Genomic DNA, 19,049 nt, shown 5'->3' with positions numbered 1-19,049 from the left:
CCTTATCCTCTCCCCGCCTGGATCAGGCGGAGACGATAGACTTCCTTAACCGATATGTTACTCTCTGATTAAAGCGGAAGCAAATTTCATCTACTCAGGCCTAAGATCCCGAGACCATTTTGTGAGACCCACGGCAACTCAGCTATATAAAGGTAACAACCCCTCCAAAGCCCAGGTATTCACAATTGTTTACATTTAAGCTCTTAAGCATCCAAAACTTTAGCTCGCAACCACAACATATTACTGACTTAAGCATCGAAGTGACCTCATCGATTCTTCCACCCCGGTCTCTTTGATCTCTATTTCGTAGATTGATCCAGCTTGCCATACGAAGCACGTCCAGACAACCCTCTAGCTAGGAGCTTCTAGATCGCGCATCATCAGAAGGAGAAGAAGAATAAGAAAGGAAGAGAGAGAGAGAGAGAGAGAGAGAGAGGATGGGAGGATGAGAAAATTAGGGAGAGGAGATCGTCGTCGGGCATCGTGTGGGAAGAAGAGGGTGAACAGTGGATTTTAGCGCAGTAAAATAATTTACTTTTGGGCCCCGACCCGTTCGTTTAGCAGGAAAGTTGGTCACCGGGTATGTTTTTCGTTTATCAAAAAAGTTGGTCACCGGTATCTTTTTCCCATTTACGATTTTTTTTGTTGAAAGATAAAAACAAAATATATTAAACTGAGGAACAAAATATAAAGTTTGGTACAGAGGTAACAAAATTAGTGTTTACACCATTTTTCTAGCTCATGTGCGGGAACATTATTATTGCGGTTAATATGTAAGAAAATAAGTTGGTGGTTGAAGTAAGTAATTCTAAAGTAGTCCAAGGTAAATCAGTCTGATGTTCAAGTGCATTAATCACCAGCCGAGAGTCTGAACAAATCATCAAACTAGATTTTCTCAATTGGCCTGCATATATAATTCCTTGATAGATCGCAAAAAGTTTTGCCTCCTATATTGATGTCATAACCTTTTTACCACCTATTACTTGTAGGCACTCCAATTGTATAGTTAAAATAATAATTCCAAAAGAGAAATAAGAATGCGTAAGTTCATCTGCATCTGCAAAGATGATACAATCAATATCCAAATTGGGATGTAGACATAGCTGGGGAGGGGAGTTTGGAATTGGATCTAGGTTAGATGACTTGATCAATATTTGATTGAAAACAAAGTTTGTTTTGTGAATAATCCATAAATTGGAAAGATTAAAATCCTTGAAAACTTTTTAATTCCTCGCAAACCAAATATAGTATAAAGCAATAGCGTACCGGTTAAGAATTTTGTAAAAATCAAGTTCGTGTGGAATTTTTTTGTACAAGACTAATTATGCAATCAATCCAATTGTGATGGGAAGAGGTGTCTGATGTTCCAAGTAGAAGCAAAAAGTATAGATTGAGTAAATGAACATTCCAAAAATAAATGGTTTGAAGATTCTGGATGGACTTGACAAAAGACACAAGTTTGATCCTGATCTTGGCAAAAGCTTTTTGTTTTCACTGGAAGGTAATTATGTATACACACCAGAATAAGAGTTGATAACGAGGAGAACAAGATAGTTTCCATATCCACTAAATACCGGATTTTATAGTATTATTATTCAACTGAGGAAAATTATCCTGGATTAACACTATATAAGCAATTGAGGTTGAAAATTTCCCTGAAAAATGTTTAAGTCCAAATCCAAGAGGTGGGAGTATTAACCGGAAGAATAGGTGTTTGTAGGATGTAAGATCCTCGAGTGGTATCAAAGAGAAAATGGATTAGAGTAAAATTCCAATCTCCGCTCTGGATTAGATTTGTGAAGGTATAGTTTAGGATTTCAACAGTCATAGGACAATGGATCATGTGAAAAGAGTGATTATTCTGGATCCAAGGTACTTGTGAAATGGAATCCGTTGAATTTACTAAGATAAGATAACCAACCTCATGAGAAAAACTAAGTTAACCAACTTTATTTCTCAAAATCCTAATCCTTCATGGGTTTTAGGCAAGGTTAGCTTAGACAAAGAACACTAGTAATAAGGGTGGGGTTTAGAGGTAGATCTACCCCACCAGAAGTTTTTGATAATACAATCCATGGCAGAAATTGTTTTCTTTGGTAATTGGATTAAGGTCATAGCATGATTGGGAATGGAATGAAGCACAAATTGAATAAGAATTCGCTTTCCCGCTTGACTAATGGTTGAAGCTTTGCAAGTATTAAGTTTGTTCTTAAGTTTATCCAATAGGAAAGAGATTTGGTTGTGTTTATTTCTACCCCAAAGCAAAGGAAGCCCTAAATACTTAGAGTTGTCAGGGAAATTCTTCATTTGGAATTGTCTCCTAATCATTCTTTGGTGATGAGGGTGAATGTTTTTGCTGAAGTATATCCCAAATTTTTCCAAATTAATTAATTGTCCTGAGAAGTTTTGGAAATAATTGAGGATAATTTTAGATTGTTTAATTCTTCTATGTGACTTCTAATGAATAAAAGGATGTTATTAGCAAAAAAGATGGTTTTCTTGCTCAGCTTTTTGAATCAGTCTAGTCAGACATTCCATGGAAGATGGTTTTCTTGCTCAGCTTTTTGAATCAGTCTAGTCAGACATTCCATGGAAAGGATAAAAAGATAGGGGAAAGAGGGTCTCCTTTCCTAAGTCCTCACGAAGGGACAATTCTATCCTCAGCTAAACCATTAATAAGTATAGAGTAGGAGATAGATGATATGCATTCAAAGATGATTTGAAAAAAGTCTTGAGAAAAACTTAGTGCTTTTAGTACCTCTAACAAAAAAGACCATTTCAATCTATCATAGGCTTTTGCCATATCCAACTTAATAGCTACATACCCTATACCCCTTTTATGATGTTTCAGATAATGAAACATTTAATGGGCAATAATAGTATTGGCAACCATTTGTCTGCCTGGGATAAAAGTTGATTGATTAGGAGAGATACATTTATCCAGGACAGTATGAAGTCTATTAGGTAGAATCTTCGAAATGATTTTGTATAGGACATTATAGAGACTGATGGGACGGAAATCTTGTACCTTGGTGCAATTTTCTTTTTTAGGATTAAGACAAATAAAGGTATGATTTAAACATCTTAGTAATTTCTTAGTTTGGAAGAATTCTCTCGCAAAGTCTATGATTTCAGGCATGCCATCAGGTCCAGGAGATTTTAGATTGCCTACCCATTAACGAATTTTTTATTTTTTCTATGTTTTCTTTTATAAAACAAAATTTTCTATGATCTTTTTACATTAACCAAGGGATCTCATGGTAAAATCAACTTTACTTTTGGTAAACTTAATTATCTCCCATGTGGAACAAACTTTGTAAAATGTAATGGATCATTTTGCATTATTTATTTATTTACCAAGTAATATTTTATCTAGATAAGTGTACTTATCTTGGTAGTAAACAAGCAGGGCTTGGGTTTAATTTATAGGATGGAATCAGTGGTAATTTCATAAATATAGGAAAATTTATCATAATTTTGTGAATTTTAGGTCAAATTGGGTCTAATGGGGGTTAAACCGGAATTCTGGGTGGACGATTGGGATTTTGGGCCAAAATGTAAATGCCCAAGATAAATCTGAGTGCTTTTAGAGGGTTTTGTGTGTATGGGCCAACGAAATTAATCGAAATGGAAACTTTTTAGATGGACTCATAAACAAGGAGGTTTTTGGCTGAAATTTCATAGGGTTGGGTTTTTAGACATTCTAAGTTGATTAGTGGGGTAAAATTGAACCAATTCAACCCAAATTAGGTAGATTTGAGAGGGGTTTAATTCAGCCAATCTAAAATGTCAAAATGGAATCTTTTTGGATGAATGGGTAAACAGAGGTGTTTTCAGCTGAAAAGTGGCAGGGTTGGGTTTTTGGATATTCTAAGTTAATCGGTGATGTTAGATTAGCCCAATTGGGCACAAAATTAGACAGATTTAGGATTCAGCCAATTTGAAGCCTTAAAATGGAGTTTTTAGACAAAATGGTAAATAAGGGTAGCTTTGGTTGAAATTTTGTAGGGTTAGGTTTCTAGGTATTCTGGGTTGAAACATGGGGTCAGATTGGCCTAACTGGGCCCGAATCGGATAGGTTTGGAATTTGGTCAATCTAGGGCTTCGAAACAGAATCTTTATATAATAAAAGGGAAAACAAGGATATTTTGGGATAAAATTTTATAGGAGGGTATTTTTGAGTATTTTGGGTATGAGGGTAATGCCTAATTGGTTTTGGGGGGTCAATATCGTGGAAATTCGATTTAACAAGAGAATCTAAAATGGAATCTTGGTTTGATTAAAAGGGTGATTAAGGGAATTTTTGTTAAAACTTTATAGGTAGATGTTTTGGTCTATCTAGAGTTTAATTGTGTGGTCTAATTGGTTCAAGTGTATTAGGATCAGGGGATTTGGATCACATGTATTCAGGCCAATGAGAGGGTTCAAAATGAAACATTTTCTTGATAAATGGGTAAATGGGGGATTGGGGGCTCAAATTTTATGTGTAAGCATTTTAGGGTGACCGGGATTTATTGGTGGTGTCTAATATATGGGTCAAGTTGTAAATGGGTGTTAATCAGAATCATTAGACTGGTATCAGGTAGGTTTAATAGTGGATATGAGGGATTTTACGTTAAAATTCGAATCTTTTGGGTTTTTAGGTGTTTTAGAGAGATCGAAATAGTCCGATTAGGCATTTAGGGTGAATTGGGGTTCATGCGGCGAATTGAGCAAAAATTGAGTGTTAACAATTAGCTCTCTTTGTTGTAAGGTAGGGGACTATGAAATAACAAAGACCCAAAAGAAGCATATAGAGATTTTTACGAATGATGGGATCAATAGAAAGGCGAGGAAAGGAAAGAGGGTTAAGGCAAAGAAGAAGAATTCCTATGTATAGGGATGATCATTTCAACCAAGCCTGGGCCGCCCTGCATAAGCATGGCCCAAAACTTCCAGGCTGGGTTCAAGGTTTTGTGTTTGGGCCCAAGCTTGCATCAGGCCTACAAATTTTTAGGCTAGGCCCGGGCCTAATAATTTAAGCCTGTCTCGGCCTACATATATGTAAACATACACATTTTGTGTATAATGTATACATATGTACACATATTATTTTACATTATTTTATATATTTTATATATAAATATTATAATATAACATGTATAGTTTATATTATATATAATATTTATATTATATAATGTATGGAATAAGCATATATGCATGTTATGTCATTTAATATAAAATAATATATATATATATATATATATATATGTGTGTGTGTGTGTGTGTGTGTGTGTGTGTGTGGGGTGTGTGTGATGTTTTATATATGAAAGACATAAGCCTGGAATCAGGCCCAGCCTGGCCCAGGCTCGTATGAATTTGGGCTAGGGCTTATGTTTTAGGTCTGAAACCCCAGGCCGAGCTAGGCCTAAGCTTAAGCCATATCCCTTATCATAAGTGCAAAGCTCGAACCAGCCCAGCCCATGATCACTTTGATCATGTATAGACCATTTTATTCTTGGCAAAGTTACCTTTCCTAAGTATTAAGAAACCTTACAAGATCAAGGCATATATGTCGTATGGAAAAAACATAAAAAACAACTCGTAAAGTGAAAATTATTTACTTTTGGCAAGGTGACCTCTCTTAGGTATCAGAAACCTTTATAGAATGAGGGTACAATTGTCATAAAGAAAAACATTTAAAAACAAATAGAACAATATTAAAAGCAATTTGAAGTGTTAAGACTATTTGATTTTGGCAATAGTGAACTTTCCAATACGTATGGTTGATCATGTGAAGTCTGGTCAGATATACGCCGTAAGATGAGAAAACATAAAATTGAAACCTATAATGTGTCATGCGGCAATGAAAACAATGATAAAGTCTTGATTAAAATTGTGATATGCAAGTGTGGCGAAAGATATCAATGTTTTATAGAGTAGAGAAATCAATGGTTTATGATATGTAGAAAAAAATACATATGCTATGTAGTGGAAAATACTGAATTGTGATATGCCAAAGGCAGAAAATCCATGTCCTATGCAACAGAAAATTCTGATCTGTGATGTACCAATGGCTGAAAATCAATGTGCTATGTAATAGAAAATACTGATTTGTGATATGCCAAAGGCGGGAAATTCATGTGCTATGCAACGGAAAATTCTGATATGTGATGTGCCAAAGGCGAAAAACTCATGTGCTATAGAGTGAGAAATTCTCACATGTAATGTGAAAAAGGTGGAAAAATCATGTGCTATAGAGTGGAATTTCTTATTTGTGATGTGCTAAAGGCAAAAAGCACATGTGTTATAAAGTGGAAAATTTTGATTTGTGATGTACCAAAGGTGGAAAACTCATGTACTATAAAGCGGGAAGTTTTGACTTGTGATGTGCTAAAGGTGGAAAACTTGTATGCTATAGAGCGAAAATTTTGATTTGTGATGTGCCAATGGTGGAAAATTCATTTTCTATAAAACGAAAAATTCTTATTTGTGATGTACTAAAGGCGAAAAACTCATGTGCTATAAAATGGCGAAACATGTGCTATGGTAAAGGAAGACTCATGTGTAATAGAGCGGAGAAACATGTGCTATAGTAGTGGAAAACTCATGTGCTATAAAGCAGACAAAATGATAGTAAAACCTTGGCTCATTTGATCGTGACCATGAGTTCATAGACAAATTCCCTAATTACAAGGAGCTCTTACTAGTGGATATGCTTGAGATTGCTTTCCAATCTCGAAATGACAGAAAATTGACTAGGTTTGGTGATGCAAATGTAAATACCATTGTTTAGAAAATCAGACTTGACCAGGCGGCTGAACTGATTGAACCGCGACCCGGGGCCCTGATCAGTTTGGTCATACCACAATAATCGGACTTGTTCAAAACCCGTTGAAATTTGGCTAATTAAACTAGAAACAGGTGAACTGGTCCCAGTTTCATGAAACCTCTTGGGTCCATACATAAGTGAAATTTTAAAATGTTATTAACAAGATTTGAACTCAACACCTCTTATTTTCATAGATTACTTAATTACCACTAATCCACCTCTTTACTTATGCTAATTAGTGATTTTTATTATATATATTACATTATTATGCACATATTTTAAAGAAAATGTAAGTTAAAAGGCTTATATATAGTATTTATGTTACTCGTAATATATATATATATATATATATATATATATATATATATATATATATATATATATGTCATGTCATTACAGTTTGACCCAGTCGTCTATGCCCAACTCGGTTCTCTAAACATTGGTAAATACTGACAGTGCAGGACTTGGGGACATTGAGGCAGATATGGTGGTAAGTCTTGATGAATCAACTAAAGGAGAGAAGAAAAAGGGGAAGAAAGGGAAGAAAGTGAGTCCATCGGTTCTAGGTTTAATGTTGTTAGTAACTGCATCATGATGGGTGAGATTTATATGTGTTCCACAGGCATTTGTAAATAAATTGTATGCAAAGATCTGTAAAGGTTCATTTAGGATTTTTTTTTGGCCTTTGTTTATAGAGCAATAGGGGCTAATTTCAGCTCACGCGGTTTTGTGATTGTTTATTAATGAAGAAAAAAAGGCTTAGCAAGGTGAATCTAAAATCAGATAAATGACATTTTTCAATCTTTACTCTACCATAAGAGCATATATGAGTAAAAGGAGTTCAGTTTCGTTTAGGGCAAGCTCGTGTTCACACTATTCGAACAGCCTCTTGCAACTTTGCATTGGGAATATCTTTCCATGAATTAAAGCATATAAGTATGGAGATATTCTCAATGCAAGGTTGTAAACGTTGTTTGAATGGACTTTACCCTGATCGAAGCTGAACTTGAGTAAAGGGTAAAGATACAAGTTAACATTATATAATCACATTTAACTTAGCTTTTATCACTTGCACCAATACAAAGGCAATTATCTGCTTTATTTATATGATCACGGTAGTAGTATAGATGTTTAGTGTTATGATAGTTTCCTTTTTGCTTCAATTGTTAGTTGAATTTGAATATTTTATTTACATACTATGTGGAATTCAGCGGAAAGCATTATTTATGTTGATCAATTTGTGGCTTGCTTGATTTAATCCGGGAAGAAATAATGACTGAAGAGAGCAGGACATTGGATATCTTGCACAATGTTGGGAGTTTGGATTTCCTCTTCAAAAAAATTGTACTTATAATCATTTCGCAACCCTTGTAGCACACATTGGGAATATTTCTCCATAAACCTTGCAATGTGAGTTTAGATCTGCACCCCACAAGTGGGTGCTCCACAATGTCTCACAGCACATCTCCACCATGTACTGGGAACATCTATCGATGATGACATTATCGGTTCTGGTACTATCTTCGGGAGATGTTCTCAATACACGGTGGAGATGAGTTGTGAGACATTGAGGGGCACAGATGTGAACTTCTTGAGACTCCAAATCTCCTGCCCACAAAGAATCCTATCCACGTCTACCCACATGACACTATAACTATACATTGGGAACATCTCCCCATGAGTGATAACATATAAATAGTTCCCCGTGTACAGTAGTATCAAACGCGGATAGGATTTTTGTGTGCAGGAGATCCAAGCTCGTCCCTAGTTGGGTGAGTGACAAAGTGCACAGAGTTAGCACTGTGGCATATACGTTGAGTGCTTGTCCTATGCCTATTCAATTCAAGGGATGTAATAGGATAAGAGTGGATTCTCAAATTGTTAATCAAACAAGAATTGTGGGTTAGCGTTTTTCTGGTGTTAAAGTGGTTATTGTGGTTACTCCACACATACACCATCGACTAGGTCGTTTACAATGAGAAAACGTGGCCATTTTTGCTTCAATAAGATAAAAAGTATCATGAAGACATTTTTTATTTTTTGAGAAACCCTCGGGCCAATTTGCAGAAAAGCTTGGCTTTCTAAATTCAATAACCTAGGTTGCTGAAAAGATTCTTTCCACTTGACAAGAATGTAAAGGTGGGGAATCGTCTGTTCTCTGAAGTGATAACGGATACGAATGATTCAAATCATATTCCACTAATTATTTAACAAAAAATAAAGGATAAATTACAAAGACACCCCTGTATTGTGGGGTCTGTGACAAAGATCCCCTTATAATATGACCATGAGACAAAGGACCCCTTCTTTGGTTCCCTCTATAAATCCACTGGCGCGAGATATGGATTTTTGTAACTAGCTCACTGCCTCCTATTGAATCGGGGCGATTTTCTTGCAATCTAAGACAAAAACCGGCGAGCGAAGATGTTGAAGCAGGACTGTGGTCGCCACCACCATCACAAGTGGAACAAGTTATTTTCCCAGCAAGTATTCATCGTGATTTTCGTATTCGTCATTGTAGTTTTGTTGCTAATGATCATGATTCGTGGTCATGGTTCGTGCTCCAATTACTGCCCTCTATTTTTCAAAGTTCAAACCTTTGGGCCACTACTTGCTTTTCAATGATCAAATTCCATTGTACTAATTTGGATAATTACTACCCATAAGATGACTGACCTGGATCTCTCAAATCTTGTAACTTCATATTCTTCCGTTCACATCTTCACACTTACAGACTCAAAGATCAGCTAGAACTTGTATCAAGTGTGAAGAATGTACTCCATTTCATCATCCACTCATTCTACAGGTTTTCTATCTGCATTTTCATGACCATCAGCAACAAAATTACAACGAACCAATGGCATGAAGTAATTGCTGGCCCAGAGGATTTACTGTAGACCCAGTCCAAGGTTAGTCCATGAATCATGTCCAAGGGATTTTTCACTCGATCCAGAATCCCTTGCAGATCTTCATCGAAAAGGATCTTCCACATCTGCAAGGCATAACTGTGAAGCTCTCGGATGATGAATACCATGGAAGAGAAGGCCTTCTTCACGGAGCAATAAGCGGATTCACCAGCTTCTCTGAAGCCTTCTTGCCATCGCCTCTTCTTCTTTATCATCCAAAGGGACAGGGGAAGATCAATGCTGATCACCTTCCCCTCTATGCTCGTAGGGATAATGTCAACCCTTTCCGGCCAGTTGGGGGGTTCTGGACTGATCCCTAGCCACATAGTCTCTACAGAATCAAGAAGATTTGAAGGGGAAAAACAGTATGTGACTCTGTACAGGGTTTATGATACTACTCATTCTGGATAAATCTTCATTGAAGTAACCGTTGTTGCTTCCACTTTCTTCATCCCTGGAATTGTTGGCTCAGGATTGAATCATCGTTTGGCTATAGTATTTATTGTAGGATTTGCCTACTTGTACTAGCAGCCAATCATCATTTGGCTGTAGTCAAGATTAAATGGGTTCAATCTTGACGTTGTAGTATTTTCAATTCTCATCTTCAAGGATAGTATGGGGATTAAAAAATATTATAATGGTCTTTTTGGACGGAAGGCTAACGGTAGGGGGTCTTTGTCTCATGGTCATAGTACAGGGGGGTCTTTGTAATTTACTACTCTTCACATGGTTTTGAATGATTTGGTGTATGTTTATTGGATTAATTGCAACGACCACTATGTAGTGGCTACATCAGATCCAACCTTAAACTAGCTTATGAACGGAGTACAAGTTATTCACATTACAGAGACGGCCCATGGCACGCCATCTTCCTCCTTCTTGGAAGGTGGAATCAGGGAAATCTTTTCTCCACCCACGCTTTCCCCAACCAAAGGGAAAGACTTTCCCATGCAACCTCACTATGCGTTATTCACATCATAGAGACGGCCCATGGTACCAATTTGGGACACGATCCAAATAATTTCAATCATCTGGAAGGAATAGATGGTTGATAAAGACAATTAGATGACACTTGAAGGGCATTTGCATCTTTTCACAACAGTCCTAATGGTTGGGACTAAATTGGTGCATTTTGGAAGTTTAGATACTGGATTGGCACATTTTAAAGTTCGGGGATCAAAGTGATGCTAGGCCCAAAGCACGTGGTACTAATATGGAATTTTCCTTTTCACTTGTCTCTTTATTCTTGATGTAACCAATTCTGGTCACGTATCATTTTTTTTGGCTAAGTACCTCGTCATCCCGTCTGCTCCCAGGTGGCCAATGACTCAGAGGCTGAAGTGGAGCTCCCTAGTGTGGTGCAACCCGGGGTGCTCCCTGCAGGAGATGATCTGCTCATCTTTGTAGATGGCGGGTTGCCTGCAAGAACTGAATCAGAGAACCCGGGGTGGCTTACTCGGTAGGGACACACTGATGGCTAAGTCAGTACTTAATAGTGAGCTGAAAATGATATTAGAGAATGAGAGAGCTAGAGAGCAGAGATCACACACCATTTCCTCCTCCTCCTTTGCCCCTGGGGGGTAAGGCCTTTATATACTAGAGTCTTAGTGGGTTTGGTGGAGCAGTTCCTGGATTCCTGCTATGATGGGACCTACTTTCGTGTTAGGTGGGGATAAAGTCACCAACCTGTAAGGTTGCACATTTTTGCCTAAATCGGGGAGTGGGTGAGCTAATATAGCCGTTACAAGTCACAATCCCGTAAAATGCAGGGTACGGTGGTGAGCTCCTTGGGGTTGTCATGCGGTGGTCAGTCTAAGTAGGAAACGAGATGCCCGTAAGGTGCTAGGCTACATGGTGGTGAGCTACCTAGGGGCGAGCTGCCTGTAAGTGCTACATGGTGGCGAGCTGCTTGTAAGTGTTGCATGGTGGCGAGCTACCTGTGAGTGCCAGGTTGTCTGTAAGGTGCTAGGCTACATGATGGCGAGCTGCCTAGTTGTCATGAGGTGCCAGGTGTCATAATGTCATTGGAGGGCCAAATCCGTCCTCATCATTTGCCCCCACTCCCGAGCTGAAGGTAACTCGACGAAGGGAGTAGATTTCTCTTTTTGGCCTGAAATTCGACGAGCCCGTAAGTGCTAATTCAGTTTCTTAGGCTCTAGGAGCTGCTTGGTAGTGAGCTGCCCATAAGGTGCCGAGGTCTCTGCCAGTTTGGTACTATAGCCCTTAGGCTCTGTGAGCGACTTGTAGTCCACTCCTAGACTTTTCCCATGCCGAAGAGGCAACTGGGTCTTATGTAGTATTGTAGCCCTTAGGCTTCGGGAGCGACTTGTAGTCCACTCCTAGATTCTGCCAATGCCGAAGAGGCGACTGGGTCTTATGCAGTATTGTATCCCTTAGGCTTTGGGAGCAACTCGTAGTCCACTCCTGAACTTTGCCCATGTCAAAGAGGTGATTGGGACTTAAGCAGTATTGTAGTCCTTAGGCTTTGGGAGCGACTCGTAATCCACTCCTGAACTTTGCCCATGTCGAAGAGGCGACTGGGTCTTAGTTGTCCAAGCCGAAGAGGCGACTGAGACTTGTGAAGTGCCGAGCTGCCTATGAGGTGCCGGGCTGACTAGGTGCCGAGCTGCCTATGAGGTGTCGGGCTGACCAGGTGTCGAGCTGCCTGTGAGGTGTCGAGCTAACCAGGTGTCGAGCTGCCTGTGAGGTGTCGGGCTGACCAGGTGCCGAGCTGGATTGATGAACTTCGTTTCTCTTTAAAGACCTGCAAGGAACTAAATGTCAAGAGAACCTGGGGTGGCTAACCCGATGAAGCCGCTCCGGTGCTTAAGTCAATACTCTCATAGTAGATTGCGAGCTAAAAATCACAAAGTCTGAGAGTTAGAACTTGCTTACTTGTTTTTGGGGTTGGTGCCTTTATATAGGCATTGTTTGGCGTGGGCTTCACGCACCATATCCGAGATTTCTACGAGTTTGTCTAAGTGGTTCGAGATTCCTAGAGGTAACTGCCATGCACGTTGACCACCCTCCAGATCATTCGGCATGTGGGCCAACTTTCAAGGATCGTGGGAGTGTTAGGATATGCTTTCCGAATTTGTTAGTGAGCACGTCTTGCAGGTCGCCAAGTCGGCGCCTGTGCCAGGCAGCCAGGTCGGGCCTGTGCCAGGCTATCAGGTCGCGTCTGGGCCAGGCCGCCAGGTCGGTGCCTGTGCCAAGCTGCCAGGTCGTGCCAGGTGGAACACCATCAATTTGGCTAAGGCAAGTTGTTGCCAAAGTGGTTTCGGGTGTCACCTAGTTATTCTGAGGTGCCATGTGTCGCAACATCATTGGAGGGCCAAATCCGCCCTCATCATTTGCCCTCGACTCCCGAGCCGAAAGTAACTCAGCGAAGGGAGTAGATTGCTCCTTTTGGCCCAGAATGAATAATTCGATGAGCTTATAAGCGTTGATTCAATTCCTTAGGCTTCGAGAGTGACTCGCAGTCCGCTCCTTGATTTTGCCCATGCCGAAGAGGCGACTAGGTCTTATGTGGTGAGAAGGTCTTCGCTAGTTCGGTATTTTGGCCCTTAGGCTCTAGGAGCGACTCGTAGTCCACTCTCCTTGATCTTACCCATGCCGAAGAGGCGACTGGGTCTTATGTGGTATTTTAGCCCTTAGGCTCTAGGAGCGACTTGGAGTCCACTCTCCTTGATCTTTGATTTTGCCCATGCCAAAGAGGCGACTGAGTCTTATGTGGAGCCAAAGTCTTTTATCAGCTCGCCAGTTCGCGCTTGAGCCAGGTCACGCCAGGGCCAGTCCGCCAGCTCGCACCTAGGCCTGGTCGGCTCCTTAAAGCTACGACTGCGCTGCATCAGCCTCATTAGTGATGTCGGTTACTCACTCCTACAAGAAGATACTAGGAGTTCGACCTTCGGGGGCAGCACTACTAACTTTTGGTCGCCAGCTCACACAGGAGCCTTTGGAAGGCTTGACCGGTAGGAGCGTCCATGCAGTTTGTTGGCCGCCTATTCCAGCAGAAGCCACGAAGAGCTCATCTTTGTAGAGGGTACCTCACGAAGAGGATGATGAGGATTTATCCGAGTTGAAATAAAGTTGGTAGAGCTACTTAGTCTGTTGGTCACCAATTTACTGCATAGTCTTTAAGTTCATAAAAAATGGAAACTAGAAAGTGAATTTTTAATTTCTAAAAGGTGAGAACTTAGCTTTCTGGAGGAAGAGGACTTAGCATTTCGGAGGATGAGAACATAGCTTTTTGTACCGTTTCCCACAGACGGCGCCAATTGAAGAATCAATTTTTGGTTATGTATCATTTTTTTTGGCTAAGTACCTCGTCATCTCGTCTGCTTCTAAGTGGCCGATGACTCAATCCGAAGTAGAGAACTTTGGCTGTCGAGCTGAGTCAAGCTGGGCAGGCTAGATGGCGAGCTGACTATAGTGCCGAACTGCTTATAAGTGTTGCATGGTGGCAAGCTGCTTAGTGGCAAACTGCTTGAGTGCCAATCTGTCTGTAAAGTGCCAGGCTACATGATGGTGAATTGTCTGTGATGGATTGTCTATTTGCCATGAGGTATCAGGTGTCATAATGTCATTGGAGGGCCAAATCCGCTATCAGCAATTCTCAAAGCAATTGAATATTTGCAGTCAGTTTTGCAAGGGAGAAACATCCATGGGTTTGCTTATTATTAAAGTTGGATTTGCATTTTATTCTTATGTGTGGAACTCACTTGTGGACATGCATGTAGAAATAGGTGATGTCAAGACGTTGCGACAATTGTTTGAAGAAATGTCACAAAGAGATGTGATTGCTTAGAATATTTTGATTTCTGGATATGTTAAGAGTGGGAGATTTAATGATGCACTTGATATTTTCCAGCACATGAAACAACAGAGTTGTGTGAGACCTGATGAAGCAACGGTTATCAACACTCTCTCATCTTATGCCGCCTTGGGAAACTTGGAACTGGGTAAGGAGATTCACCAATATAATGATAATGAGCTTAAATTCACCACTGTACTAATAGGTAATGCGTTGTTAGATATGTATTCAAAGTGCGGGTGCTTAAGTATGGCTCGTCAAATCTTTGATGAAATGCCAGATAAAAATGTAATTTCTTGGACAAGCATGGAATCCAGATACGTAAATTGTGGTCAGCTAATCATGCAAGGGATGTTCTTTGGACAGCTATGATTGATGGATATGGGCAATATAACCAATTTAATGAAGCCTTGTCTCTATTTCAAGAGATGCAAATGAAAAGAGTAAAGTCGGATAAGTTCATTTTTGTTGCATTCCTTTACGTGTTGTGCTTGGTTGGGATCTCTAATGCAAGGAAAATAATATGGATACATTGATGAAAGTATGATAATATTGAGATTGTAGTAGGGTGTTTTATTTAGGCTATGTGAAGGAAAAGGTAGTAAAAAGAAGGCAAAGACAAGAAAACCAATACAAGGTTTGTAAAGGTTTTTCTATAGGTATAAATCAGGTCGTGCCGCCTATGGATTGTCATGTTGAACAGGTCTAGTATGATCATGCAGGCCGTGCTAGGCCTGGGGTTTTAAGTTCATGAGTCGTCACGGTACAACACGACCTAGCGAACCGTGCTAGTCGGTGGGCCGATATTTATATAATAATATATAGTTAATAATATATTAATAAAATAAATATTTTTTAAAATTTTATTATACTAATTTATTTAATTTTTGTATATATAAGCAATTGTATACACAAAATTCATATAAAATTAAAATTTTAAACTTTTTATCATTTTTTTAAATAAATAGCTTTGGCCCAATTCACGGCCCAACCTGGCCCAAGGCTCAACCCATGAGCCAGCCCAGCCCGCATCACAGCACAACACGGGCCCACATGGGCTTGGGCCGTGGGTCATCCTGAGCCGATCTCCAAAATTTTCACCGGTGAGGGCAGCACAGCCCGCAACGACCCACAGGCCAGCACAACACACCTCGCACTTTGCACAAGCCACCCACAGACCATGTCGTGCCGGTTCGACACAACCCACTTTTCATCTCTAGATTTCCCTACCTTTCCCTACATTTTTATTCAAACCAAACATAGCCGTAGTGCCTACAGAATCCATGGCAATGTTAAGATGTAACTGGAAACCTTGATGGAATCGAATCCAACAATTCCTGTGTCCATACACGTCTTTCTAATATTTATGCTGCAACTGACAAATGGGAACATGCAATCAAGGTAAGAAAGAAGATGAAAGAGCTTGGAATCAAGAAGGTGCCGAGATATAGTTTAATTGAGGTGAATGGAATAGTTAATGGGTTTCTTGATGGAGATGCATCACGCCAAGTGGTGAACTACGCCAAATTGTTGCAAGGTCGGTTTGGAAGAAAATTGGACCGATGCAGAAGATGCAACCCCATTGATGTTGTGATACAAAATCTGTAATTGGGTTTGGAATTGGAGGAAATGTCAAGAACCCAGAAATTTTCATGGTGAGGTTCTGAAATTATCTAAATGACAATCCTTGAAGGATAAGAGGAGAAACAATTGAAAGAATAATTAACAGACAATGAAGAGTTATACGAAAATTATGAAATCCTGGAATGAGTAAGATGCCCAAGCATATTGTTTTCGGATATTTGCAGGGGTCCTCCTCAACCATGGTAATCATCGCCATGCAAAGCTCATCAAATATAGCGAACTAGTAATGAAGGGGATAATCCCCTCATCACCCAATTAAAAAGTGAACATGGTAATACTTTTTTTAGGTAAAATGTAAAAACTTCTCCTAAAGTTTTTGACAATCATAAAAATCTCTCCTGTAGTTTAATTTTCACAAATACCTCCTCTAAACTTTTGAAAATTTTGACAAAACCTTTCCTTCCATCACTTTCTTAGAAGAAAAATGTTAGATTGATGGGTCAATTTATTCTAAACACCCATTCCTTTTTTTTATAAATTATTTTACATACAAAATTATTAAAATAATCCCATTTTTAATTAACAAAAATATCCCTTTAACAATCTTGTTTTTGTCGAATTAAAACATAGTTACTCAATAATTTTGTATATAAAATAATTAATAAAAGTGTAGAATGGATATTTGGAAGAAACTACTACACCAGTATAGTATAACAGGTATAAACTAGAAGGGAACTTATGATTATCAAAAACTTCAGGGGAGACTTTTGTATTCTACCCTATTTTTTTGTCAGCAACATGATGATACCGTTTGGACCGCCTAAAGAAACATTTCATCTTCCTGCATAGTATTATATAAGAGAGATGTTCCCACTTTCCAATTTACATGGCGGTAATGTATTCTGGGTAGACTTGGGCAGAGTAACCGTGGACAAGAAACCTCTGAGTGTTTTCACCAATTTGGAACACTCTCAAAAGTTGGGACAAATTTCTCTAACATTGGATTGGATTGTAGTAGATGCTTATGTATTTATTTAACATTTTTTATATTTTTTCATATAATTTTGTATTTTTTTCACTATTGAATTTGAATAGACCTAATCTAATTCATTTGAATTGTATTTGGATTGAATTGCAACAAACATTTCAATATATTTTTTTAATATTTTCTAGATTTTTCATATAATTTTGTCCAACCCTTTAGGCTGTGTTTGGATGCAATGCAACTTACGCAACAAATTTGCACTAATTCAAAATTATGATAGTGCAATGATTTGAGTGTAAATTATCACTTATTTTTGTTTCAAATTTTAACTTGTTTTGTTTGGTTGCAATAAATTTTCAGTTTTTTCATATTGATCTGATCCAATCCCCCTGTAAACCAAAATACTTTTTCTTAGTTTTGCAAGGAAAAAAATGAAAAACAGATCGGCGATTAACAGACTTTTTTGTCAAAACTGCGCTTTTCGAAATAGCCTATTTTTCGGTGAAGAAAACCCTAACCCAACAATAGAAAGGAATCGCAATTGATCTTCCAAAAAAACTTATTTGAGGCAGTATTACAACAAATTATGTAAATGCACAACTCCCAAGTTTGTTATGGTGCTTAAACTTCCACGGTTTGATAGATTTCTTCGCATTTAATGCTCAAATTCAAAATTAGCACGAAAATTTCACCTAGATTTTGCAATCGCTGCTATTTCTGTTGATTATATTGATCTGATCCAATCCCCCTGTAAATCTGTAATAGACTCACAAATACTTTTGACCAATTGTGCTAAACTATAAAGATTGGAATAAATTAAAACTTTTATCAGCAGAAGGGGTGAGTAAGGAACCATCAGATACCAAAGTTTGTCCCCAACAGCGCAGAGCTGTACGGTCCGCATCATGGTCAGCCATTGAAACAGGCCACATCACCTGGTTCACTACATCCTTGAAAACTACATAACAAACAAAGTAGATGATTGATATAAACAAGACTCAGATAATTGGGTTTGTCGATTATCAGCACTGAATGAAATCAGAGTGGTGCATGACATTCTCAATCCTCATCACAGTCCATCCATTGTAAGTTTTAAGGAGAAAGACGATAAGAGAAGATGAGAGAAACAATGTTGGAAATAAACAGAGAAGGATTAAAAGAGAGAAGCGGATCCTACGAATCTCACCATACCTAAACTAAATGAAAGAAAGAAATGAAATAAAAAACGGATATGAAAACCCTAGCTGCGACAGAATAAGAAGACCGACACAAGGAAATAGATCCGCGAAGAGGGAAGCCGAGCTTTCACCTTTTATAAGAACTCCGAACGGGAGACCAAGCATAGAGAAACACCGAGATGAAACCCTAATTGTGTGATTTTACGGTTTTATCCTTTGTATGGATTTGGCTGATGTTTACTCACATCGTTGGTTCGCGATACAAACGCAAAACCGGTAGCTTATGTACTCCGGTTCAGGTTTTAAGAAGTTTGTTTGCAATGCATTTCTCCATCATAAAACGGTGTATTTTCTCACGGTTTCATTTTGAGAAATCGAGACATTTCCGCAATGATTTTTTTTTAATACAAACATTTGTTTTCTTCAAAGAGAGAGTAAACAAGCTTCACAGATGTATCGATCGTCTATGGGAAATGGTCACTGATGAAGGAAGATTTGGCCCGACCTCTTCATTATGTGACACATGGCAGAATAAGGCGACACTTCGCCGAACTGACCCACCTTGTAACAGCTCGGGATAGACTTCGCCGAACTGACCTTGTAACAGCTCGGGATACACTTCGCCGAACTGACCCATCTTGTAACAGCTCGGGATACACTTCGCCGAACTGACCCATCTTGTAACTATTCGGGATACACTTCGCCGAACTGACCCACCTTGTAACAGCTCGGGATACACTTCGCCGAACTGACCCACCTTGTAACAGCT

The 19,049-nt window shown here is 39.0% G+C and overlaps 1 non-coding gene across 1 annotated transcript; it reads right to left on the bottom strand.

Moving 5' to 3' along the window:
- Positions 1–18,096: 18,096 nt before the first annotated feature.
- LOC148872500 (small nucleolar RNA Z221/R21b) lies at positions 18,097–18,180 on the bottom strand. Its single transcript, XR_016108386.1, has one exon. It is a non-coding gene; the product is annotated as a small nucleolar RNA Z221/R21b (small nucleolar RNA).
- Between the last annotated feature and the right edge of the window lie 869 nt (positions 18,181–19,049).

The sequence above is a fragment of the Nelumbo lutea genome, chromosome 2 (assembly GCF_056320005.1).
Source record: "Nelumbo lutea isolate HS-2025 chromosome 2, American lotus-T2T, whole genome shotgun sequence".
Classification (NCBI taxonomy): domain Eukaryota; kingdom Viridiplantae; phylum Streptophyta; class Magnoliopsida; order Proteales; family Nelumbonaceae; genus Nelumbo; species Nelumbo lutea.
The sequence above is the reverse complement of the archived record's forward strand: the minus strand, read 5'-3'. Positions and strand labels throughout refer to the sequence as shown.